The sequence below is a fragment of the Pipistrellus hanaki genome (genome assembly GCF_964339955.1).
Source record: "Pipistrellus hanaki genome assembly, chromosome: 2".
Taxonomy (NCBI): domain Eukaryota; kingdom Metazoa; phylum Chordata; class Mammalia; order Chiroptera; family Vespertilionidae; genus Pipistrellus; species Pipistrellus hanaki.
This window is the reverse complement of record NC_140504.1, coordinates 141913424-141938180: the sequence shown is the minus strand read 5'-3', so window position 1 is coordinate 141938180 and position 24757 is coordinate 141913424. Positions and strand designations below refer to the sequence as shown.

The window sequence follows — 24757 nt, the reverse complement described above, 5'->3', positions numbered from 1 at the left end:
ACTATGTGGAAGGCTTTTTCTAAGACAGACACAATGCTCACTGAGTTTCTGTGGACTTGCTATTCATGTAGTTTTGTATTACATATGTCCTGGTACATGTTGTTCCAGGAAAAAACAAGCTATATTTCTATTATCCATATTCATGTGACCATAAACTCTATCTTTATTCTAATACTCATCTTGATTTATTCATAAGGGCCTGCAAAATTCATGCTTTAGTGAGGAAATGTTTTAGCTCTTCATATTTCTTTTGTGGTCATTTTCAACACTAAATGACTAAAAAGGGAAGTTTTGGGCCCCATTCGCTTCTGGGAGTAAAAAAAAGTCCTATATACATTAGATCTTCATTTCTGAAAACAAAGTCCTGGATTTTGAAGAGGGATATTTTTATCCCCAGGAAATAATCCTCTTTAAAAAAAATAGCTGAAAATAAAAACTAGTTATATTGGTATATGTTTAAGCCTTTATATTGAGAAGGGAGATTATTAGCATATTGGTTTGAGAAAATTAGTAGGATTCCTGTTTAATGAAACCCATTTTCATTACTGCTTGGCTTCGTGACTGGATAGCCAAGGGCAGGAAGGGTGCAGAAGCTAGTGGTGAATGGAGCTGTTTCAGAGTCTGAGAGAAATGAGCTGATCTCTCTGAAGTCATGGGAAACACAGTGAAAAACTGGTGGTGTGAAGTGGAAGGACACAGGGACCCTAAAAGTTGTAAAGAGGGACTCTGAGACCAACACGAGAAAGGCATCAACTCCAACATGTGTCAACCATACGTCTTCCAACATCTGGAATGCTTTTCTGGTTTGAGCTGCTGGTTAAGATTCAGATGCATTGCCCTTTCCATAATTTCCTCACTAACAAACATGACTTATTCACCAGTGAGGATGAAAACCATTATATTCCATGCTATAAGATTCCTAAGAATTTGTTTCACCTTGGAAAATCCAGTTTTACAATCAGTGCTCAGAAACAAACAAAAAAAACAACAACACAAAAAACAAAACCTGTGTTTGTTTAGCTTTGCACAAAGAAACTACCAAATGCTTAGGCATGAATTGTTAATGAAGGTGTACAGAGGCATAAAAAGGGGACATTTCATTTATGAGTGTCCCATTTAGAGAGTAACCTTTAACCAGGGATGCAGAGCATGGATGTAAGATCTGGCTCTTCCCCCAAGAAAGACAATTCAAATCATCAGGGCCCTGTCTGCCCAACTATAAAATGAAGAGTAAATACACACTTCCCATTTGACGTAAGAATATTAAAAGGTTTAATTCAATAATTGACAAAGAACATTGAGTTATTTGAGAAAATGAGATTATATAAATGGGAAGTATCATAAACTTTCACATCCATATATCATTCATGACTCTCCCCCCCCCCCCCAATTGTCCAGCAAGGTCTGTACAAGAAGTATTTTCTTCATAAATCATTTTCTGAACATGAAGCTAAAAACCCCAGTGCCCTGAAAAACACAAGGAAGATCCACACTATATAATTAGCTGAGAATAGAGTTGTGCTAGTCACTCCTCTAGTACAAACACTGTCATCCAGCCTCTGAAAACATTCAATCAAGTCATCCTATTGTTTACAAATCAGACGCAAACCCAAATGCTGCAAGGTTAGCCTGTTCTTCAAATAGTTGCACTTCTGGCATAATTTCACAGCAAAGTAGAAATACAAAATTCAGTAGATTTCCCTGTTGTTGTTCATCTTTCCACTCCAAATTATGCTGCTGCTTCTGTATTTTCTGCTGCATTTGCTCTTTTTCTGGTAGAGCTGACAATTCTGAGGTCACCTTGGGTCGTCAATGGCAAGCTGACAGTAGGACATGGCTGTTTGAGCTAAGTTACTAATAAGTGAACCCATGGAGTGCCATTTCATTAGCGAATGTGTCATTAAAAGGATCAACTCCAAGACTTACTCATTGTTCTTTGCCCAGCCTTGCCCCTGCCTTGAAGCCTTAAACATAAAGAAACCATGCTAGCCGAGTGAAGGACTGGAGCCAGCTAATTAGTGGCCCCCTCCTTGCATAGTCTCTTATCTCTCTAGCACAGAGCAAGATCACATCTCTCCCAACCCACAACTAACGTTATGAATGAATTTGTTTCAGGGAAAGGGAAGAAAGAAGATAGGAAATTGTCACCTAAAAAAAAAGAAAAGAAAAGAGAATTAAAATAGTGGATCTAGGGAAATATCAGGGGCCTGGGACTCATTGGTTATATTGATGGCATTTTTTGGTTTATCTTACAAGTCAATAATGTAGTCAAGCAGCCCAGAATATAAACCCCACCTCAACCACTTACCAGGTCTATGAAATCAAGAAAGTTATGATGTCTCTGAGACTTTACTTTCTGCATTTATAAAATAGGGACGATCAGAATACCTGTCTCTAATGAGATAATACAGGTAAAGCACCTAATACAAATGCCTGACTATTACTATTATTCAAACTTTGGCATGAACATCTCTAAAAGTGGGCAATCATTTCTTCCCCAGAAAGTGTACTGGGACAGTCTACATTCTACATTCACTAATGACTTCATTGTCAGTCTGAGGTCAAAGTTTATACTCTCCAAATGCTTCTTTCTCACAGTACTTATTCATCTGTGTTAGCTCCTGTTCAAAACTGTAAACACTTGAGGACAAACACAGCTAGAAACAAAGTCACATATTTTCAAGATGGCTTACTGATAATGTTATCTATGAGAAGGAAGTTGGGTATGATATGAAATAGAAAAAAGAACTTGACCTGGAGTCTTTCATTTATTCCTCAATAAACACTTATTAAGAACATGCTATGTACCATGCACTAAAGAAGAATGGCAAACAAAATATAGATTCATTAAAGTTGTGATAAATGTCATGAGTTTATGGAATGCTTTCCTCAGGGAATGATGTAGGCAACTATGACTGCAATTAATGCTGCTTAATAAATTACCCCCCAAACCTGGCTAACAATAACAAACTTTCTATACTCACTCACAAGTCTGAAATTTACCTAGGTCAATTCTGCTTCGGACTCTGGGTTGCTTGGGTTGGCTACAAGCTTCCTGCCAGACGCATCTTTGTTCTGTGTGTCTAATTCTGGAGCTCAGAGAGAGAAAGCAACAACTTCTAGGACTTGCTCTACTCAGGATGCTCAGAGGAGCCCAAGTGATCAAGCCCAATCACATAAGCATGAATGCTTAAGGTGTTTGCTAGTGTCATATCCCCTAATATTTCAATAGCTAACAGCAAGTCACATGGCCAAGCCTAGCATCAATGGAATGGTAACTATACCCCATCTACCCTAGTTCTCATGAAAATGATTCTCTCCTTGACCCAACTTTTGCCAAACCCCTCTGAATTCTGTTCTCAAAAAGGTCTTGACTTTGGTACTCCTGTAGTCATCTATGCATTGTCCAAGTTTAATAATAATGATACTATTGTATATCAGCTTAGAGTTCCTCATTCTCAATATCTGAACCTTATTATTGAATTGGGTCCCTCATCCTCTACTATCCTTCAGTGATGTTTGATTACCTGGACCTGCCTTCATCAAGAATTCTGTTAGGTTGATTTAGCCAGAATCTTCCCTTACCACTGAGATTTCCTCCTGGTAATTTTCTATCCGCTCACCCCCACTCTGCTCCTTATTTCCACTTCTTATTATAGTTGGAGTCAAGCCCAATCTCTCTCCCCTACGGCAAAACCTCCTGTGGTGGTCCCTATACTTACCACAATAGTTCCTCTGAGCAAAGTCTGACTTTCCATTCCTTACAAGGGTCATGAATGATTTTTCTTTAACCTTCTGCAAAGTCACATGGCAGCAGAAATAAATTGGGGGGGGGGGGGAAAGAGAAGAATTATCCAATGTATCTCAAGTGATAATTATATTAAAACTTCAAGTATAAACCAACTTTAGCCAGGCAGAGGAGTATTCAGTAGTACTAACATGAGTTAGTTGTTCCTTCAATTTAGAAGATTAGCGGTCATTCCTAAACACTACTCTTAATGCCATGTTTCTAAGAGACTAATGATAACTAACCTTCTCTAGCCCCTTGCTATGTTCCTTGAAGAGATGGGCAATACACCCAAAAAGTTGCATGAAAGACTTTTTTTCTATTCCTAATAAGAATAGAAACCCTAAAGAACTATACAAGACAATATGAATACATGTTACAAATGGTAGCACTTACTCTCCTTAATTGAAATGTATGAGTTCTGTGGAACAAGAGTAAAAGTAGGATCTGTCTATCTATCATTGTGACAAATGGACAGTTTATCGCTTCACATTTGCTCAGCACTATAGGAAAAGGGTATAAGTTCAGAAAAATCTATTTCCCACAGAGCAATTATCAATTTTAATATTAAATTTTAAAATGATTTTCAATTTATCAAGTGGTCCTTGAATTCAGGGTTGAAGTGTCAGATCTCTGCCTTAGATATTAGGCTGTTGATGGTACATATCCAAAGTCCATAGTCTGTAATGTTTTGTTTTTCATTCTAAATTAATTGATTTTTTTTTTTTTTTTTGCCACTAGAGAGATGATCAATTTCTCTACATTTCTGACTTCTTCATTTTTTTTTTTTTTTGGTTAAAATGCAAAGCAAAGCCTACCAAAATAAAACTCAAATTTAATTAAAGCTCCCTGGTCCCTGAAAAAGAAGAATCCTCTTGCTTCACTGAGACTTTAAAGTTTCCTGCTTTGATGCAGTGTTGAAAAAGCAATAAAACAGGGATGAGCAGTCTAACATGACAAGTCAAAAAAGTATTGGTCTCCTTTTGCCCTTTTCTCTCTTGGCAATGAAACCTCCCTCTGGCCCATTGTTCAGAGTCCCAGAGAAAACTTGGATTCAGTAAAAACATAGCCCCAAGTCACATGCTGCTCAACAAATCTTACATATGGCAAGCTGAGGCTGTCACCAAGACCAGAGGACCCCACTTAGCTCTGACCTGGCGCACAAAATTCAAAAGCGTTTGAGGTATATATTTAAGTTAACAAAACTTAACTTTTTGCCAGTGTTTAAAAATCATCAATATCCTATCCAGGGCTAAGAGAACAGACATAAAAATAAGATTTGACTGAGAAACCAGCATACTATATTAATATACTACGTTAATTCCTAGTTTTCCACATAATTTTTGAAAATCTGAGTATACCATGACTGACTTTTTTTTTATCTTTCCAAACTTTTCTAATATCTCTAAAAACCTATTATGTAGTGAGAGAACTGAAAAAAAAAATCAGTAGATTATTGTCAAAATTAGTGAATCTGAAGGTAAGCTCCTCATCACACTATCTTCCTTGGTGAAAATATTCTTATCATTTTATGTGGAAATGAGAACAACCAACCACACAATAAGTAGTAAATACGATTTTCTCCTCAATTTAATGGAACCTGATAAAGTTAAAATCCATGAAGGTAAGTGCATCAACTTCAGTCATTGTATAGTCTCAAATACCTTGCACAATGCCTGGAACATAGGAGGCCTCAAAATATTCCATGAACGAATAGATAAGTATTTAAGTGTATAAATGTATGGATGGAGATATAAATGACTTTTAAGCCAGCACAAGATTACTTAATAACACAAAAAACCCAAATCAGAAGAAGAGAAAACCTGGTTATCTTATAAAAGGTGTGATGTGATATTTTTCCCCAAAGGAAAAATTTCAAGGCTCCTTTTTTCCCCCTCAGGGGAAGGAAAGATCAATGCCAGCAGCCCAGCAGGCATCAGCAGTCCCACAGTGTGTGCAAGCCTGATGGAAGAGAGAAAATTGAGGTGAGGAAATAGATTTCACTTTTGAGCTTTAAAGTAGTTATTATAAGCAATAGGGAAGAAATAATTATTTTTTAAATGATAAGCTCTACCTGAACAAAGTGACAATCTTCTATTAAAATGTAACTTTGTGAAATGGGGCTATTTGGTGGTCAATAACCAAGCTCTGCATACTGAATAAAACAAAGTAGAAAGATGAGTTTATTGCAAGGCCTTTGACCTGCAAGCTGGGAAACTCTAGGCTATGCATAGGGAGAATGGAGGTAATACTTTCTGAGTTGCTCACACACTAAGGAATTTTTATGGGAAATATAAGAGTTATTTGGCTTTTTCAGCTAATTGGCTGCCTAGTGGTCTTCTTTCTTATTTGAAGTAGCCGAGTGTAGGGGAAGGAAAATTTTCCCTTTTAGGTTCTTTGGCTGGCCTAATAATTAAACTGATACCAACAGATTAAGAGGAAAAAAACAAATTTAACTTCATATGTACAGGAGTTCAAGACTCAAAGAAGTGACCAACACAGTCAGCTTTTACACTTTTCAAACAATAAAACAACTATTTGTGGAAAACTGACCAAAGGGTTGGGGCTTGGGGTAGAAAATTAATGAAGAAGTAACGAAGCTTGTTTATACAGCCCTCTCAGCCCTGAATTCCCTACCTCTGGCAGTAAGAACGTCTTCCATCCTCTCAGTGCAAGAATGGTATCCTTCACAGGGGGATTTATTTCCTGCTTTTAGAGAGACAAAGGTGGGTCAGACTGTCCTTCTTACACCAGCTATTTTTTAAGTAACTTTAATCCAAAATAATCAATAAGCCAAAATGGCCTATTTGGAAGCGGCTAAACTCCATTGTGAGTCAGGAAATAAGGATGTCCAGAGATGTTATGAACAGACTTGGTCTTGTTGTTTTAGCTGCTATCTTCTGCTGATTTCTGAAAAGAGCTGTAACTCCTATAATCTCAGGTTAAGGTTCTTTTAGGCAACTGTGTTGATCATTTCCATTTTGTGCCCAACATTAGGGACTCCATTTTAGTTTTGTTCTACAGTGTCTATGTGGTTCTCCCACTCTGGATGCCTTGAATCTGTATAAACAATAATTTTAAGAGTCAAATCATATATCAAGCAATGAAGTGCTTACTGTTGTAATTTTTCTAAAAAGTATAATAGAATGATTTCTTTGCCTTCTTCCGATGACAATAATGACAACAATAACTAAAAGGATTCTGATTCCCTTAATGCGAAATGAAAGAGTAAAGCCTTCTCTACTTCATGACTTTCAGTGGTCCTTTTATCAATAGTTTGTTGGGTGTTTTTGTTTGGTTGGTTTTTTTGTTTGACAACTTACAACCTCTTTAATCACAGAAAGAGAAATGACCAAGAAATAGCACCATAAACAGGATTCTACCAGCCCAAGAAATTAGACTCTGGCCTTCTTTTCCTGTGGATAAAAAAAAAAAAAAATCAGATCTCTAGATAAATTCCAGATTCCAGACATTTAATGGAATCATTCTCATCTACCATTCTCACTGGCACATTTCCCTGGTCCACAATTTTATTTCAGCGCAGAGCCCTTACAAAGAAGATGAGGAAAAAGACACATTATCTCTCTCTATATGTCTTTCTAGCTTTGCCACCGCCTTGCACCAATTATAACTGCTACAGCAGACCAGAGCCCTCAGCAGTCTCTGACTAGTCAGCCTGAAGCAATCAGGGGCGAATCCCAACAAAGAAAGGCAGAAAAGGTTTAGCAGATTAAAGGAGGACTGGACTCTTTTTCCTTTAAATCTACTGGGGCTTGTTTACCAGAATCTTAGTCTTCAATAGAGTTGACTTCAGATTTTATGGGGCATGATGACCCTTGAGCACCAAACAATCGGGGCCATTTAACATGGAGGAAGAATTGCATCTAAAGAGCCACCTGGGGATTGCAATGACAATTTACCATTCACATCGGAGCCAAAGATCTGGAAATGGGCCTTCATTCATACAGGGTTTGGTTGAGTAGAAGTGGCCTCGGAAGTAATTATTAACTCTTGAATTTAAAACAAAGTCCAATGCAACTAAAGATCTATAGAACCAAGGGCCAATGGGAGCCCCCATTTGGCATAGTCCATGGGGCTTAGTCAACCTCATATACATGGAGTAGAAGCTCTTATGCATTTCTTGAAATAATTCACCAATATGTAAATATGTAAACATATAAATATGCTGATTCACAAATATATTTTTCCTATTCTCAATTCTAAGATTTAGCATTCTTAAGAAGTTAGTTTAGCAGAAAGACTGAGTTTGTTTCCTTTGCCTTCAACTGCTTCATAAAAGCTCATAAATGTACAAATCAGTCAAATATCCAAACTAATAGCATTTCATCAATCTTACTTCACCCTTAATAATTCAGCCCTCTTATGTTTACTCTAATACTTGTGAAGCATAAATATGCATGATATGCGGCTGTGTATGTTCAAGCACTTTCATGGATAGACTTAACAGCAGGAGACTTTTGACCTTGGTCGGAAGAGGAAAAAGTTACTGCAATAATTAATGACAGAAATGACAGTCTCATACTTTAAATTAAAGGGAAAGGGGGAGAATAATATTCCCAAGAGAGAATTCCTTAATAGCAATTTAGATTTCAGCCTAAGAGGTACTTTTTTTGTAAATTATATTTGAAAGCAGTTGCTTTTTCTACACTGGCTTTAACAGGGATACCTATCCTCTCGCCAAAAATCTTACAGAGATGTTGTAAGAAATAAAAAGAGAATGTCTGTGGAGCCTTTGAGCTACTGAAATAAATACAAGGACTTCTTATTAATTCTAGTAAATATCAAGCCAAAAGAAAAACAAGCCACAATGAAAGTGAGATTTGGATAAAATCTACTAATTCCTAATTAAATTATTCTAGGAGATTTGCTTTCTTTCTTTCTTCTTCTTCTTCTTTTTTTTCTTTTCTTTTTTCTAACTCCCATTAATTTTGTAAGGAGAGTATTTAACATCTCATTTCCTCACTGTTTTAAGGATTTTCAATATTTTAGAAAATAGTCAGGTATTAACAAGAACCACTTTAGGTTCCATAGATTGTGGGCAACTTGGCTTCAACACTACAATCAAGAAACTATGAAACATGAAGATTGATATTTTGTTGTTGCCTTTGTTATGTACCACATGCCTTTAAAACTCTAGGGAATTTTTCCAGATGTTTCAGCCAGTCTTCTTTGTGTGCTTGAAAACTATGCTCTGTTTTATGAGTCCATTTCCCCTAAATATACAAATTGAAATTCCCAGGCTAAAGTGAACTCAATCATCCACCTTTTCTTCTTCTTCTTTTTCTTTTTCTTTTTTCTTTTTTCTTTTTCTAACCATTTTTCAATGAAGCATTCTGTTCTGTCTTCAGGTGAAAAAAAAGAACAATACCTTCAAGATCTCATTTGCAGATATAATATTATGAGAAAACTGACACAGATTTATGTACCAGCTAGTAATGGCACAGCTAGGATCATTATCTGTGCAGGGAAACGTAGGCTAAAAGGCATTATTCATTTTCTGAACAATAACCAACCAAACTTGGAAGTCTGTTGAAGTTAAAGAAGCAGGACATTGGCGCACTGATAAATTTTATTTAATGATGCTTTTCCTGGGACCAGAGAATGACAGACTCAGAAAATGCCATTCATCCTATCAGAGATTCCAAAACTGTCCTACAGGTTTCTTATGTTGCTAGGGTCACAATTAGCATTCCAGATGTGCAAAGAAAAATAAGCTTCTTTATTTTCTACAAGTGATAGAGTCTTTCTCACAAGCTCCCACCCTACTAAAAAACTGATGGTGGCAAAGAGTGAGTTTCAACAGGCTTCAATTTTAAGTTTATCTCTTAATGATGTTTCAGTTCCTCTGGGTAACATAGTCTCTTTGGGATAACTTTTTTAGATAATTCGAAGTTCCTCCCTAATGAAACTGATCCTCCCTTTCTCCTCTTCTTTTATCAAATCATGCTTGGAAATAGGAGATGACTTACAGTCCCCATGATTTAAGGATGGAAAGGCCCCTTAGTCTCATGCTGATCCATAGGCAGGGATTCATGATAGAATCATTGATCTGGTTTTTGAGGGTGTCCAGGCCTGACATCTTACTGTGTTCACCTTTGAAATGGACAGCTATAATCTGCAAAGTCCTTGGAGAACTAGGCCACCTGCCTTGATGACTGATTCCAAAATTGGGTTTCATTAGCCAAACATGAAGCTCCTTTGGGGTCTGTGACTTACATTTGGTGACCTACTAGATCTAGATCAGCTCTCAAAATAGGTTTTACCACTTATTTTTCCACTCCCATCTTTTCTTCTTCTACCACCCCATAGAATAGAAGATACAATCTTTCTGTGTTGTCTTCCTCCATAACTAGGACATCCTTTTTATCATTGTCTTAGTCAGCTCAGGCTGCAGTGACAAATTACTATAGACTAGGTGGCTAAGACAACAAACATTTGTTTCACACAGTTCTAGAAGCTGGGAAGTCCAAGATTAAGGTGCTGGTTAATTTGGTTCCTGGTGAGATACCTCTTCCTGGTTTGTAGACAGCTGTCTTCTCATTGTATCTGAGAGAGAGAGAGAGAGAGAGAGAGAGAGAGAGAGAGAGAGAGAGAGAGAGAGAGAGAGAGAGGAGAGAGCTCTTTTATGTTTCTTTATATAAGGGCAGTAATCCTATTAAGAAAGACTCCATTCTTGTGACCTAATTTTCCTCCAACTCCAAACACTGCCACATTGGGATTAGGGTTTTAACATATAAATTTTGGTAGGAAACAAACATTTAATCTTTAGCAATCATAGTTTTGATTTATTTGTTCTGGTCAGTACATCCTTTAACCCATAAACACCTTCCTGGAAGTCACATGATTCATGGTCAGCCTTGGAAGTAGAATGCTTCAAGGGTACAAGATTTAAGAGGCAATCAAATATATAGTTTAATATATTTAAAACAATATTTCTATTATAAAGCTAAAAGACTTTTAAAGCTGCAGAGAAATTAGCAATGTCTATACATGTGTGTGAGCATATATGTGAGTGTGTGCACAAATGCACACGTGTATGGGTGTGAATGGTACTGTATGTCTGTGTGTGTGTGCACATGAAGTAGGGGTCTGTAAATAGTCATAGGAAATGCAGTTATCATGGCTTATAAAAACAAGACTCTTTTGAATTATTCCAGCCTTCACTAGCTCAAAACTTACAGAGTATTTCATCACCTGCCATAGGTAATGGTGCCTTGAAAATAGACATGAGCTGTCAACCCAAAACATACTCCCCTCTAGGAACCTAAATATTTCCTCCAGGAGGTATCAGGGAAATGTCAAATCATTGGAGACCGCCTTTTCAACCCCAGGTGGACAAGACCTGGGATAAAAAGCATGTTTCCTGGAAACACCTCATAATTTAGCCTCTTCGACAGAGGTTCCTTCTGGATTTTCCACACAATATTTATTCTGCTCTCCCTGACTTTCTCATGGAGAGGAGATGTAGTGCTTCTACTCCATTCTATGAATTAAACTGATGTTTAGACAATATCTTGTTTTCCCTCTGGAATAAAGTCTCTCCCAAATAGTATCCCAGGAGTTCTCTTTACATAGACTCAAACTTATGAAACAATAGAGTAAGTAAAGAGGAAATTAAGTAAATGAGATTTCTTAGAGAAAATTCATCTGGTAAATAATTAAGTGCCATAAACTGTGGAGAAGTACGCTTACCCAACATGATAATCATTACACCTCACTTATAACCAGTCTCCTTTTACAGCTGAGAGTACAGTCTGATGGCAGATTTCAATTAGTCACATATTACTTACGAATTTTATCCACATAAAATATGCAGGCAACCTGCTTTCCCCATAATATTTCTATTGCTGATAATTGATGAATGAGTATAGTTGGATTTACTTTATAATGCATCTCTCTCCCTCTCTCTCTCTCTCTCTCTCTCTCTCTCTCTCTCTCTCTCCTTAAAAAATTATGGGACTCAAGTTACTCAACTAGTGCTACATAAGGAACCATGATTTCGGAAGTTAACACTATGGTCAAACCCTGGCTTACTATGAATGTTCTATTTCATGGGAAATTTCTCTCAATCTTATTTGATCATCTGTATATTGAAAGCAACAATATTTACAGGGTAATTAGAAAAAGCAACCAAAATTAAGGCTGTAGTAACTAACTGAAGCTCTTTGGGATACATTTAGAATAGTTTTTCTTTCTGACCCTGAAGACCAAGTCTAATAGCAGTTTAACATGTATGGAGGAGAGAAGCCATGATCAGATAAATAAATATTCATACAGTTCCCCCTTGAACCTTGAGCCTTGAACTCTGGCTGAGGCACCTACATAAAAAAATAATAAGTGAAGTAGCATAATAATGCAGATAAAGAGGATAATGGATGATCCAGAAAGAACAGTTGCTGGCTCCAAAGGATGAACCCAGGTTCCCTGTGCGGCCAATCCTATGACATTGTCAATAGACATGTCCCTTCGCTCAATACACCTTGTGAATGGAGATATTGAGCATTGAGCTAGATAAGATGATATAGTGATGAACAGAGTGCTATTGAATTCAAAACGCTTATCATTTAGTTGAGAAAACAAAAAGTAATTCTGCAATTTCAATTTGGTGTAGTAACTGCTGGTCAACACGCAAATGCTGGGTGTCATGAAGGAGGGTTTCACAGCGGGTATAGTACTCAAGCTGCAATCTAAGAACAGGGATGTTTCTATAGCTATCAATGCCTGCTCATACATACAAAATCACCTACTTTATTTTCTGTATAATTTAATTCAAACTTTCTGCTCTTGTTATGTTCTCTCACTCTTCAATAATATTGAGCTGAGAATAATCTATTTTTAGTCCTAGCCTGTTTGTTTACTTTCCCAATTCTTCTCAGTTGCTTATGAGGTAAGTTGTTTAGTTGAATTCCCTAGAAGTCATTGGATTCTGAATTAATTGAATAGTCACCTGAATGCAAGCTATACAAATTGCTATTATGGTGAAGTAATGTCATGCACATTTCATAGCACAAAGCACATACTATTTTAAATGTTTTCAAATTTAATAATACTCAGTTTAATGGATTCAAATGCCAAGTTTCAACATACAATTTTAAATAGCTAAAATATGTTCATTTTTCTCCTTTAAAGCTTCCATAATGTTTAATTTTATAAATAAGCTTAGAATATGTTTGTTTGATTAACTGGACGCTTTTTTATGTAATATATAGAAACTAATTCAAATTAGAATAAAGATAAGTTTTCAAATTTTCAAACATGGTTGGATCCAGGTCTTCAAACTCTGTCACCAGTGCTTCTCTCTCTCTCTCTCCTTCTTCCTTCCTTTCCTCCCTTTATCTATCCATCTCTTGGAACTGCTTTCTCTTTATAAAAGGTAGTTTCTTCATATCTAATGATAAAAATAGGCCCCAGCAAACCAACTCAAAGCTTCTGTAATCTTTACAGCTAATTACAAAGATAAGTCAGGGCTTCTTCCCATCAAAATTCCTGAGGATGACTTTGATTGGCTAAATCTGGGTCACATGCCCATCTATGGAGCAGAGGGGAGTAACCTGGTTGGCCCAGATTGAATCACATACCCACCATCATGACAGGAGAGGCAGCTGTTTATGACCAATGTCTTAATCATGTTGGAAGGAACAATTACTGAAATATAAAGATGGGTAGATAACATAACACAAATTTTCATTCTAACATGAAACTTTCAAGTGTACGGCATTTTTGAGGTAACCCAATAAGGCGTTTGAGTCTGTGAGCTCTTACTGCTGATTCACCTTGCAAAAGTGTCACTGCTGCTACAGAATGAGTAGGAATTATCCCTAGAGGTTGCATATACTTACATCTTATTCCAACTCAGAGAGCAAACCTTTGAAGAGTTAAATCTGAACCACAGGCTCAGGCTGAAACAGAAGATTTTAACTTTCTAGGAAAATGACACAGGAAATTCAGAGAAATGGCACCTGGGAAGAAATATCTATGAAACACATATGGCTATCTGAAGGAGCTAGGAAGCAAGTTATGGCCTCTGGCACACAAACATCATGCATGAATACTGCAACTATAGGAACTCCTTAACTGATAATTTAAACATCCTGATATAAAATACTAAATGTTGATGGGAAGTCTGCATTTTACTAGAATTAAGGGAAAATTAAGACAGTTCCAAACAGTACCGGTACAATAGGAATTTACAGTTAAAGATTAGTAAAATATGGATTATTTAGTGAGTAGTAAAGAAAAAAAGCAATTTCTTCACTTTCTTTTCAATTCCCTCAGAGTCCATGTAACAGTTTAGTTGTAAAAAGATGCTTTAAGCAAATGTCAAAAAACATTAAGTTGCTCTGTGATAATAATTGTGCTAGGGGCTTAGGACAAAACAATAAATGAGGCATGGTCTTGCCCTCAAGGAAATCACTGTTTTGTAGGGAAGAAAACCCCTTCAGCAGACTATTGAAATCTGCAATAGAGGTTTGTAAAGGGGGCTATTAAAATATATAGTGTAAATTTAAGGGGTCATAAGTACAACTCTACCAATAATTATGTTCTTCTATATTTCTTTAAATTCTATCATTACAGGTTGATATATACGGATTAGAAGATAGTTCTTTTAAATTTCAAATAGCCTTGGTAAGAATCTCACTTTGGTTAGGATTATCAATTTGTCATGCTTGGTGTGAATTAATCAATGTGGTAATCTTTCACTAAATCTCACCTCAAATCAGTAAATTCAGGAAATGGGTTTTTGTGGGGAGACTTGAGAAGCAAAGGTAATAGAAGAAGAGAATGTTGGATATGCAGGTTTAGAGAATCCCAAAGTCAGACTGAGCCAGGATAGCTGTGTTTACTCCCTTGATGTATTATGTCAGGAGATTTAATAACACTTACTGTTGTAGATGGACAATTAGTTGATTGTGTCTTAGTTGACTGCCTATAGGTTTATCAGAAAAAGCTGAAGTAAATGTCAGCCTTATTCACCTCCTGTATCCCCAGCCAGAGTCACCAGGTATTTGGGTCCTCAAGGTCTGCAGGAAGTTGTCAGGTGGACATGGACCTTGGCGGACATTAACAGGCCTAGCTACACCAATGGAGTCAATTAAGCTGTATTTGTCTAAAAAAGTACTCCCATCCACCCACCATACCAGAGAGACCTTAGTCTGAAAATAGGTTGAGATTTTCAAGTTTTGGGAGGTTTTGGAGACTAAACCACATTTGAGAAGACTTCACAGTCCTGGGCAAGGAGCACAACCATGAAGTACCCTCTTATTAAGGCCTCCCTGCATCTTCTGAATCTGCATAAATGCCAGGATCCCCATCCATTAGCATGAGAGAGGGAAAGGAAGCCATGAACAGTGACTGATAGAAGACACCTCACCTAATCTTGAGGATAGGGTTCAACCAGAATTTATTTTTATTTTGATAAAGAAATGAAGCATACTGATACATAGGATCTCATGAATAATCCAATGCCTATTACAGAACTACTGAAAAGTTATCATTCCCATGGGGGAGGTTCAAGATCAAAATAGAAGATATTTCAAGGAAAGCAGGACATGCATTGTATTGGACTCTTCAAAGTCCTTTGTACAACCTTATCAGTAATTGGTTCGAGGTTGGCATTTGATCTAATATGGACAATGAAACAAGAGGGGATTTCTGTTAAAGGATTCCTCATTCTTAATCAAGAGACCTAGAAAAAGAGATGATCCTTTTTCCTATGAACATCGCATGTCTAGATGAGCCTGCTAGATTGTTGCAGCCATGTTGCTGTCAGCCCAAAGACAAAGTCAGCATGTGGAAGAGAATGGCTGACAAGGGGACCTGGAATCCAGACTGACCACATCAGAGCCACTGCTTTCTGAATACATTAGATGAAATGATGAGTTTCAGTTTTCTCCCATGTCCTGACATGAGTATTAATATACAAGGTGTGGCTGTTTTGGTGTAATCCCCTCATACTTAGCGAGACAGTTCATTACAGTTCAACCAGGACAGCGGATCAATACATGGAATGATGGACCCTTTTGACTCCACTCCTACCTATTCTCTACTCTGTACCAAAATGCCATCATCCCAAAATTATCCAGTCAGATTGTATCTCTCCTTAAACATCAATATGGGCTTTCTATTTTCCTTAGGGAAAAAGTTCTACTATGGCAGGCAAGGTCTTTGGGAATCTGGGCTTCACTTGCCATCTGCTAGCCTCCCACTGAAACGTGGGGTTCATGGTGCAGACTTTTCTTCCGATTGGATCTTGTCCTCACAAAGTTTGAAGAATAAACTCGTGGACAAAAAGGCTTCTTTCATTAAAATGTAGTTCATTGGAAGCAGATAGAAACTCCATCTGGGCAAGGGTGTCCCCAAAGGGTATGAATCCCCCTCCCCCGCCCCCCAGCAATGGGAAAGGCTTTCTCTCCTTCTCTCTCTCTCTCTCTCTCTCTCTCTCTCTCTCTCTCTCAAATCAAAAATCCCTGCCTCACGGCCCTTTGTCTCTGGTTTATACTATATATGCTGCAGTTCTGTATTTGAATCTGACCTTTTCTTATTGGTCCCTTTCCTTAATTTGGAACCCCCACGTTTCATATAGGATATAGAGTTCTTCTACTGACTAAACAACCACTTCCAGTGCCTCTTGAGAGCATGACAGCTATCCATGAGGTGAGTTATTCCACCACCTTAAGCTATATCCTGACCGCTACTTTATCCAAAGGGCTGATCACTGTGGTGGGCATGACTTTCTTATCCTCTTCTAAGTGTGAATATGGAAACTGACTTCCAACCACTACATGGTTATTTGGGATGGTTGCTTAACACATGTATGACATTGTGTTTTTTAAAAACTAAATGAGAATCATGTAATATAATGGCACAGAGACCAAAACAAATATCTTGTATATTTTCAATGAACTTGCTCCTAAATATATTTCCTCATTGATCAAATACAAAATGCATATATGTATTTTATATAGAAGTATTTTCAAAAGAGAAAAATGTTGATAGGAATTAAAATCGGCCATATTCATGTAAAGTATGTAATTAGTAGTATGTAGGCATGAGTCGGTATGAATAGTTGTTGAGAAACAATAGATGTATTCAGAAAGATATACACAATCATGATATATTCAGGCAAGAAGACAGACTAATGAAGCTAGGCATTATGCTGATGCAATTTTTTTTCTCAACAGCTCTTCATCAGCTGCTTGCCACTGGGACCCAAACCATGGCATTGGGAGATCTGACAAAGCCCCACTGGTCTCTGGCAATTTGGAAAGTTGGCTGCAAACGGGGGTTTCCTGAGGTGTCTGCTTGCGGCGCCATGCTGGTGGCATTGCGTCAGCGCCTGGGAAATACCCATAGCGAAATGCTTTCCCTGTTTCATTTTCTAAATTCCATAGCCCAGTAACAGCCAGGCTGCGGACGTTGTATTCTGAAAGGATTGTTCCACTTCCTGAGACGCTAAAGTCACTCAGCTTTTGCCCCCGTGGCTTGGGACACCAGCCGAGGCACACTGCAGCCACACAGCTGCAACGGGCTGTCCCGGGGGCCTCCTGCTTAATGACATTTCAAACATCAGCACTCCCTTCTATTATGCAAACTCTTTGCCACCAACTCCCTTTTGCTTCTTTTAAGGCTTTTTCCATTTTTTTTGTGTGTGTTTACCTTATTTATCTTACCTTCACACTTCCCTGACCTGATTACCCTTAGACATAATCAACTCCTGTTCTCCTTTATGTATCAGTGACTGCCGCTTGATATTATGGGGTTATTTTAATATAGTAACGGAAAATGATAAAGGCCAATCAATTACTTTGTATTATCCATGGTGTTCCATTGGGATTGACTTGCCTCTATGTAATCATGTTCACAGCCATAAAAACAGAGATTAAAAAGGGGTTTCTTTCTATTTTTTCATATTCAAAGGAGTTGCATTAGCATCTCTGCCTCATAATGTTTCTGCTAAGGAAGCAACATCTAGAGAAACAGAGCCGCTAAGAGGTGGCTAGAACTGTGGGCAGGTCCCGCCACTAGCCCTAGCACTACGGCCCATACCCCCAGGATTTATTTTCCCTACTGCTCTTTAGAAATCTCTGGCATCACATGCATTAATTAATAAGTGATAACCCTGTGCCTGCTGCACATTTTTACATAAGAGGTTTCCACCTTCTCCCTACCACGCAACTGCTTAAAACCTCCCGTGTCAAGGAGCTTCGAAATGGACCCATAATGCCTCTTCCCCAGTACTTCAGTGCCATTCACTCACTGGAATGTCATGCCCCAGGGCTCCCGGTCCTTGAGAATAAATATCCATTAGATGCAAGCAGGGCACATACACTCCCCAGCAGATAACACAAAGCAGGGCAGGCAGCTCTCAGGAGACACCTGCAGAAGACTCCCAGCCCTACAGCAGGGAGATGCTCTAAGCCAGATAACGGCTTTCAAGAGCGGAGCTAGAGAGCCGCAATCCTCCATCACCAGCCTTACCTGCACTGGGATGGACATGCTGGTGGGCAGCCCCGAGCAGCAGCCCCAGACACCACAGAGAACAGGGCTCTCCGCAGCCCAGCCGGCGGCCTGTCCTCCCTGCTCTTCCTCCCTGCTATTCCCGTGGCCAAATGGCTCCACCAGCCGTTTGTCTTTTGTTAGTCTGGAAACCCAAAAGGTAACCCTGCCTGCAGGAAAGCTTTGCGACTGAATGTGGCCCGACCTCACTTTCATTGCTGGGATGCTCCAGACCCTCTTTGCCCTCCTCTGCCTCCTCAGCTGACTTTCCCCCTGAAATACACACAGTGCATGTGCCAAAACTCATCCCCGGGTTATGGGGGACCTGAGGCGGGGGTCGGGTTGGTGCTGCCACATTCCCCTGCACACATCTGAGGCCTGTGGAGTCTCAGAGATCTGGGAGTGGGGGTGCAGAGACTCTGGCCTGCAATCCGGAGGCTTCCTGGGGGCTGGGTTGGCAGGGCTGCCCCGCTAGGGCTAGCCTGGTTTGTCCTTTCTAGAGGCCGGGGAGAGCCTGCTGCCTGTGGGCCTGGGCTCTGGAAACCGCTGCCCTGCCAGACGCTGTGATTGAGGGGATGGCAGGAATCTCCTCTGTGCCTGTGGAGGTGAAAGCGTGCATGGTATCAAGGAGACAAAGAAGTGCTTTGTACCCGTCTGCATGCTGATCGGCCCTCCCTGAGGTTTCTGAGCTACGCTCGCCCCTTTGCAGCCCTTGAGCCTGAATTCCCTTCTGCGGCTGCCTCCTCCCGAGGCCCCCAGGGGCAGCGCTGTGGCCTCACAGGCAAATGAAGCCCAGGAAGCCAGGGAGGCCTGTCCCCGACGCGGCCCTCCTCTCCCAGAGCTGCAAGCTCCTTTTGCTCATCTGGTTAAAATACCATCTCCGACTGCCTCCTGCGGCACCCTCCCTTGGAGAGTTCATTCTCAAAGCCGCCGAGGAGTTTTTATGGTAGCGCAAACAGTTGCTTAAATAGGTTGTCTCCGCATGGCCACTATTTCCCCCCCGCCCCCCTCCACCTCCACCTGCCACACATCTCGGGGGGCCTCGCAGCTGCTGCCAGGCCTGCCCACTCCACGGTCCTCCTCACCGAGCTCCCGGTTTGCAGCCTCAGACCCAGGCGCAGGCGGGAAGGACGGGTCTGGAACTTTTACAACAGCCTTCCAAACGCTGCGTGGCAGGCACCCTTAGCCCTTTGAGGGTAAGGGAGGCTGTGGGAATGGGGTCAGCATTCCCCCTTTGGGGAAATCACTCCAATCGGTTTTTAAATGCGTGCTGCGCTGTGATGATAAATACAAATAAAATGCACCTCCCACACGCAGGGTTTCTCTGGCCAGCGCTGTGCTCCGAGGTGGGCTCCCCCTACTGCTCGCCTCTGTTCGGACAGAAAAGTGGAGGAGGGTCATTTTCCAGAAGCCGCTCCAGGACTTCCTCCACCCCAGTCCCACTCCCATGGCTCTAAGGAACTGTCTTTCTCTGCGGACCCCATCACCGGCTCCCTGTTCTCCTTCCCGCCCCTGTCTACTTCCTCTCCTTCTTTGGTTCTCTCCAGCTCAGGCAGAGAAGCCCCCCCTCACCAACACCCTCCCCCCCAATCAAACGCAGCTTTACTGAACCATTCACAGCACCCTGAGTCGAATAACAAAGCACTGGCCCTGCTCCTCATCCTAGGACCATATTGGTGCTGGCCCCAGACCCACTGCACCCCACGCCAGCTCAAACCTGTTTGCAGCACCGCCCAGAAAGGTGACACCATCCAGAATGAAGTTTAAACATCTAAAGTTTAGGGTTCCAAGTCATCCATGCAATTACATCATCAACCTTTACCGTGGTATAGAGTAACTTTGCTTGGGGTGAGATGTGGGAGCTGCCCTGATGGGTGGTTCCCCCTGTTTTCCAATAATAATCTCGCTGTAGTGCAGAGGAGACATGGTTCTGTCCCAAGGCATCTCATGAATTGTGTCCAAACACAAAGAAAGCCGGCTAGTTTTGAAATATCAACAATCTGCCCCATGTGCCTGCTCCTGCATGATGATTCTAATGGCACTCCATCCAGCCTATTGTTGTCGGATCCCCTCGAGGTCTTGGAAAAACTAGTGAAAACAGTGTGGAATGAATTCCGTGTGTGAAATCAACAGACTTCTTTTTTTTTCTCCTCTTTTGCCTTAAATATTAACTTAGAATATATAACACTCCAGAGCCCATATGAAAAGCATTTCGTGAAATGGATGAAATTATCTCCTGAAACTAATTTCTCACATAAAAATTGAACTGGGTGAATGAACCCTTCTCACAGCAGCTGACAGGTAAAAAAATTCAGTAAGTTAATTTCAGTTTTGGGATATTTTTCACACTAAATATATTATTTGAGTAAATAATTTGAAGCATTTGTGAAAAGCATTTTAAAGGCGCACATACGTGAAATATTTTGCACCTATCTTAAATTTCAGGGCACGGCATTGCATGTGCAACACATTCTCATATCTGCCACCATTTAGTGTTGTCATCCGAATAATATAATAAGGATGTCTCTGTAGATTTAAAAAAACAAAAGCACGTTTTGCTTCAAGCACTTATCGTTGTGGAAACAGGACTTACAATTCTTCCCCTTCACAATATCTTCAGTGCTTAAAATGTGCTGGGAACTGTGTTCAGCATTTTATATGCAATGTGTGTGTTCGCCTCTCACAACCTTTCCAGGCAGTTTTATTCCCTCTGACGTACAGGTAGGAAACCAAAGAGGTGAAAAACGTTGCTCAGAGGGAAGTGGCAGAGTCAGAACTGAATGCAGGTCCATCTGCAGATCACGGGAGCCTTATTAAAACAGGAAGACACAGACAGGATTTCTGTGGCTGAAGACTGTTTTGAATGCAGGCAGACTTTATTGACTGCAGAAGAGCTGATGTTTGAATATTGTTAGGAAAGATCCCGCAGGAAAGAGCTGTGTGTGCAAGGAAAGTAAACTTTTATTCCTGTGTTGTTTCAGGAGACTTGGCAGCACCGGTTTCTCCGACAACTCGCATGAATCGCTCTGTGACTTAATCAGGATTGTACAGCACCACTTAATCCTTTTTATGGCGTGGCTTGTCTTGTAACAGTGTACTGCTGATAAACCCACTCCCAGGAATAATGTACTTTTTAAAAAATCAACACCACGCTCTGTTTTTAAAGCAAGGACACTTTACTTGTGAAAGTTTCTGTTCTATCACCGCCTTCATCACAACACAGACACTAACAACAGGGTTACTGGATAAGGACTTAACAGAGATGAAACCATTTGAAACACGTTATTTACGGCACTGTCCTCTAAGTTCTGATTATAGGGCATGAGTCCTCTTGATCCCTGGGTTAAAAGCATCCAGATTGAATTTTTATCATGTGATACATCAAATACTTCAACAGTTATAACTGTAGTAACATGTTGTTGTTGTTTTTTAATGGAAGAAGCATTTCAATCCTGAAAACGTGCACAGATTTGGCAGGTGGTGGGGGTGGGGGCAGCTAATTAAGGCAATATTTATTATCCTCCCTTCTGCAAAAGCATTTTGCAGTCAATATCCAGAATAACTAGCAGTTTTAATTTCAGCAAAATGAGCATCTTAAATAAATTGAAGGATTTTTAACATCGCATCAGAGTGACAGCATCAGCCTGCTTCCCTTTGAGAATCAATTAGCAGCTAAACAACTACACAGACTCTGTAATGATACATGTCGGTGGTATTTCCCCAAATTACCTGGAGCAAGGTAAATGGCAGGAGAGCTTTAGTCACCAGGGAAAGCATGAAAGGGTATACCACCCCAGCATGAAGTTATTCAGGAAAAATCTGTAAAGAAAAAATAAGTGTCGGAGGCTACACGGCAGCTGTTTCAAATAATAACATATTTGCATCTCTGCTGAGGATTTTGGTTTTGTGGGCTGGTTGTGACCCATACTTTTTTTTTTCCTGAACCTGCTGCTCATTTTTTGAGCTTAACCAGTTACAATTAAACCATCAAGTAGATACACGTGTTTGTTTCGGGAATCTGAGAGACAGTCAAGCTTCGCTTCAGACAGAGGTGCCCAAGAGAAAGGGGTTAGAAAGTGCTGTGCAAAGCTGTGAAACACTGGCTAGCAATTTAAATTGGAGTCAGACAATTCCATGTGAATAGAAAAGAGGGGGGAATCCCTCACATATACAGAGTATGCAGTAGAATGGGTGAGGGACGGCAAAAGAGGTTTTATTTTTAGAAGTTTTTGCTAAGTTCTTTATAAGCATCTCCATCTTTGTTAAAAAGAAACAACAGATATGCACATTTTCCTTAGGGGAGCATTTTTTCCCCATATAAAATGTTAGTATTGGGCTGCCTAGCATGATGCTTTTCGTAACAGAATATACAAATTGTATTTTGTATGGTTCCTTGTTTATAGTGAAACAACCATTTTAATAAAAAGATTCACTTAGATTATTTTACTGCTTTTCATTATGGATCTTTATACTTTTTCATTCTCCCAGTTCAAATTAAAATGTTTGACTCCATGATTAATCCCAAATGGATTTGATTTTTGAAGTTATTCTTTCAAAAAAAAAAAAAAAAAAAACCCACTCGCTAACCTATCTTTCTACAAAGATCAAAATCAATACAAACCCTTGGCTGCTCAGGTAAGTCATCCGGGGCTGAGTTAACTGTTATTCGGAGCAAATATCTAGCATTTATTTATTGGGAAGAGGGAAAATGAAGAAAACTTAGCACCCTAAAAGGAGCAGACTGCCCTGCCTCTTCCAAATTATAGAATCAATATTGATACTTACCTAATGCAATTTTAAGGGGTTTTATTTTGACTTGTTTTGCTGGAGGGATAGAGATGGCTTTTGTTTTGTATTTGAAATATCACAATCTGAAGTCTATTCTATAAAAGGCTTTTTCATGTTGTGTGTGCCATCATTTACCTTAAGTCATAAAGGAGAAATATTGTATTCAACATCGTGAATAATGTTAAAGAAAAGTCTTAGGATTTTGCATCTGGGCTCCAGTAAATCCAGTTTAAAGCAACAGGGCTTATATCTGTGGAGATGAGGATGGTAAGATGTATCCCATTTATATGAATGCCTTATGCATGCCTGTTAGCAAGCCAAGAGCCTTGTGACACTCAACTGTAGGTTTATGGTTCTACAAAAAGAAAATATTGTTTCAATATAAATTATTTCTCATCTTATCTGAATGGCATGATTCAAATCAATGTTAAATAGACCTGATGATATGAACATGAAATTAAACTGCTAAGATAAATTTTAAATTAGGAATTTTAGCTAAACACTGGAACATACAAAATCACATCCTTTTTGTTCTTAATGTATTATATTGATGGAATGTTCAAATATTACTCTGGCAACATTCAGTGAGCCTAAATATTTGTAAATAAAATAAGATTTCAGTGAGAAAATATCTGTAAAGAGAAATGCTGCTTGTATTAATATATATTCTCACAGAATTTGTAGCTTAAAATGTAAAAATACACACACACACACACACACACACACACATGCATACACACACACATACTGTCTTTCCTCTACCTAATTTGCTGAGTTAATGTACCTTCTCAGAAAATATATACTTTGAATCAGATGAATTAAATATGTTGGTTGGGTTTGGAATGCAATAAAATGATTACATTAGGAATGACCATATTTAAGAGGAAAATAGCTAAGTTGGGCTAATTTATTATTATTACTCCTTGCATTTAAAGAAACTTGGACTAGAGATCAAAGTGCATTTTGATTTGTTTGAAAATTGTAAGTGACCCATTCCCAGATTCCCAGCCCCAATAAAGCCAGAAGGCAGTCTGCGAGTACTCCCTGCTCTAATCAAGGAGGAAGGGACTTCAGCTTCAAATGTCAATGCTGTAAACACGGTAAATCTGGAAAATATTTTCTAAGCAAGCAACCATGTGTTAAATGTACCGAACTTGTCATGAAAGGGCTGCAGCTGCAAACCTGCAAACTTCTCACTTCCATGGAGACTCCAGATGCCGAGACAGAGAAGCGGGGTTTTCATCCTGGCTCCCCAGCTGTCACACCTCAGAACTTTGCCTGCCTCCATCGCTTGAAACGGTTTTCACCGGGGAAAGAAGCAGTGACCGTGGAATCCCAGGAAGGAAAATCCCGGGCTTGCTGCAGAAAGCGCTCCATGTAATTTACTACCACAACACCGACCAAGCATTCAACCCTAGATTACGGTTTGCGACCCATCTTGCTGCCCAGCTACACCGAGTTAGTTTCACAAAAGCTTCCAAGATGCACAAGGAAAAAAACCAGCTAATTATAAAATTAGACGATTGTCATGTGCTACTGCCGAAGAGGATGCCCATTAAATGGCACGTGTGCATCATTTTGTGAAAACTTTTTTTTCTAAAACCGTGTTTGTGACTTATAACTAAAAACATCTTGGGATAAATTTAAAACTTTACTACAGAAATA

General features: G+C 39.5%; 1 long non-coding RNA gene across 1 annotated transcript in view; it reads right to left on the bottom strand.

Moving 5' to 3' along the window:
- Positions 1-24492, bottom strand: part of LOC311618383 — a 28784-nt gene extending 4292 nt beyond the window's left edge. Inside the window, exons 1-3 of the long non-coding RNA XR_014794314.1 lie at positions 24242-24492; positions 22034-22123; positions 20718-20830 (exon numbers count right to left, since the gene is read on the bottom strand). This is a non-coding gene — a long non-coding RNA (uncharacterized lncRNA). The remainder of the gene's footprint in view (positions 1-20717; positions 20831-22033; positions 22124-24241) is intronic.
- Between the last annotated feature and the right edge of the window lie 265 nt (positions 24493-24757).